The following is a 3083-nucleotide window of genomic DNA, read 5'->3' as shown; positions in this document are numbered from 1 at the left end:
CGTTTGATGCTGTTAGCTTTCTTCATGGCTCANATCGTCAACAGAGGGTAGGTCCTGTTATGTGCGGGGTCTGTAAAAAAGATCGGCTTGCTGCTTGGCGATGCACGGGGGATGCGAGGTATGCTGGTCTAGCGGCGTGTGTGAAATGCTATGAAAGGCTGGCTGCAACTAGGACTTGGCTGCGGCTATGAAACTCACGCTATGAAAACTGAGTCTGAACCGTTCAGGTGAGTCGACCCGGAATCTGCCTTGATTCCGCCTCTCTTCCGCCTTTGATTCCGCCTCTCGGAACACCGTAATCAAGGCGGAATGGTGGCGGAATCGGACGGAATTGACGTCCGCGGATCGCGATTCGGCCTCCATTTTCGGAGCCGGAATCTTGCCTCGTCCTGCCTCGTCCCGCCTCCATTCCGGTTTCCTTCCCGCTTCGTGTTGCCGGGCGAGGTCGAATTCGGTCCCGTCTTTTTTACTTCAATAAAACAATGTTGAACACCAACTTGGCGTCTTAGCCCACGCGCAGCCACGTGGGTTCGTCGATTCTGCCTATTCCGCCTGTTCCGCCTGTTCTGCCTGTTCTGTCGCTTGTGCTCATGGAGTCGAGCTCTCATGACTTGGGGCACCGAGTAGGCAGAATAGGCAGAACAGGCGGAATCGGCGGAATGGGCTGGATCGAGGCCGAATCGGAGCTGGTGGGGAGAAATACTCCAAACTAGGGTAATAAGGAACGTTGATGTCAACGTTACGGGGAGTGCAGTGTCATCTCCGCAGGTCGTAACTTGAAGTAGATTTGCTCGATTGTTGACGCTCGGCCGTGACATCATTTCGTTGTAGCACGACCTCGGTTTCAGAGACCGTCTAGTCCCCTAGACGCTAGGATTTCTTCAAAGTTTGTGTTTCATTCCGGACCAGGGTATCCACCTCAAGTTACGACCTGTGATCTGGGCTCCTAGATAAGAGACTGCCACGAACCCAGCCTAATGCTGCACCGCTCCACGTGGGCGTGCAATACATAAAGAAAGACCAGCGCCCGTTCGTTAGAATTCACCGCATATGCGGCCGGAGAAGCCTGCTGGCGATTCCCCTTCCACGTCTTCAACCCCGCCACAAACCTGGCAATCAGGTGCTAAGTCTCTCACGAAGAGTCTCTGATGGCCTTTCAAAGGCAAACACTGGCTTGATGCGCTTGAGAGAATACCCCCAGTGACGCTTTCAGCGCGACTCGAATCAGCTCCACGTGAAAATGAGAGAACGTTCCATTCAAGAGGCAGGTCGGCCCCTGGATTAGTTTCATCGGCAAACGCGCCACCTGTGAAGTGACCGAGGTTGGAATTAGTGTGGCTTAAGCCAGTCGTCGAAGTGCTTTTTGGACCAGCCTCAAACCCGAGAACATCGGGGTGATTTGAGGGGCGGAGCTGGCTGCGCCGCGCATCAGCAATAGCGCAGAGCTCAGTATCGTTCAAACAGCCAACCTATGAAGCAGATAGTTTTGCTTAGGCCCATCCAGGCCGATCACCCACGTTGGCAGCTGTATCACGATGTTGGACTAGTCGTCCCATAATGTTCCTTTCACGACAAGCATGGGCTGTGGAATGGTCTCTACCAACTATGTACTCATACCTACACATAGCATCTTCCTTGGAAGTCTTGAATGACGCTGGACTGGTCGACGTCGTGACACCTCGAGTGAGTAGCAAGGCATGAAATATAAGAAGCTGTGCGACGAAAAGTACGACAGGTGCAACAACCACACAAGTGCAGAGGACCAACAGCTTAACGGTGCCGGCACCGGCAATGCGACCAACCCAAATACTCGAGGCGCGCAATTTGATAGAGGAATCGCCCGCTCGAAAGAGTGCATGTGCGGCATATGCAGTTAAGGTGAGCTGGATCGAAGTGAAGCAAAATGTGGCTAAAATAGCAAGAAAGAAGAATGGATAGTTCCGCCCCCCCACGCAATTATTGAGCCACTTGCAGTGGTGATCGAAGCGTAGTACACACTTGTCACAGAACCTGCAATGTCTTGAAGACACGTCTACCATCACCTAAAATTCAGTGTGCAACAGCGCTTCCTCGCTCATCCCACCTGGCATATGTAGCAAAAACATGTACAAGTAGGCTGACGATGTGGTGTTGATCGTCGACAGATGCGTGATAAAATAGCCGCGCACAAGTTCTCATCTGGTGTGATCGTATCAGCACTGCCTGCATTTCACAAGTAAAGCTTCGTATGGCACAAGCTCACCAATTGGCCCTACTCGGGGGTCACGGGGATCGACTTTTGACCTAGATGGAAGTCACAAGCACGGAATCAGAGTACACTGGGCTAGGACGTGAGCCAGGCTGCTGACCACGTTGCGGATGCAGCGAGCGTGTATCCTAGTGTCGCCGACAACACCAAGGGCGACGACCAGAAGAGCGGCATCAGGACGCCATAGTATTGAGTCAAGAAAAAAGGGAAAAGTGCCCATGCCAGCACCTGCAACCAGTGAAAGGGTCGCTGTAGGCCATTTTCTCGCATGCGCGCCAGTGGGTGATGTCAACAGCGGAGCAGCTTTAGATTTACATCCAAAACAGACATTAATGTTCCCGCGTATCCGTGTCAACCCGCGTCAACCGCTCTCAGCCACACGATGGCTGGCAGGAGAGTGAAGACTACCACGTTTTAGGGCCGCGTAAACTCTGCCCAAGTGCCGTCTGGATTGCGTTGGACCTTGGCCTCATGAGCGAGCTCCGGCCACCTGCGCTGTCGGCTGCGCGACGAGCCAGCGTGCGGCGCGTTGCAGCCGTTTCTTGTCTCAACGCGCCTACGAAGGTGTGGCGTCACTGCCCTGCGCCAGCGTTGGCAGCGCGGGCGTCTGCGAGGCTGCTACGGGCCCCGGAGCGCGCCGTCGCCGGGGCACCCCCTGCGCCTCCGCGCCGTCGTGAGGCTCTCATCGACGGCGGCAGCGGCGCCGCGCCGCTCGCCCGCGGCGGCGGCGCGCGTGCGCCAGGCGGCGACCGCGCGCTGCGCGCCGCGCGTCGAGCGCCGCGGCCGGGGCCGCGGCCGCGCGGCCGCGCCGCGCGGCCGTGGCCGCCGCGGCGAG

The sequence above is a fragment of the Aureococcus anophagefferens genome (genome assembly GCF_000186865.1).
Source record: "Aureococcus anophagefferens unplaced genomic scaffold AURANscaffold_398, whole genome shotgun sequence".
Classification (NCBI taxonomy): Eukaryota; class Pelagophyceae; order Pelagomonadales; family Pelagomonadaceae; genus Aureococcus; species Aureococcus anophagefferens.
This window is presented reverse-complemented; position numbering follows the sequence as displayed.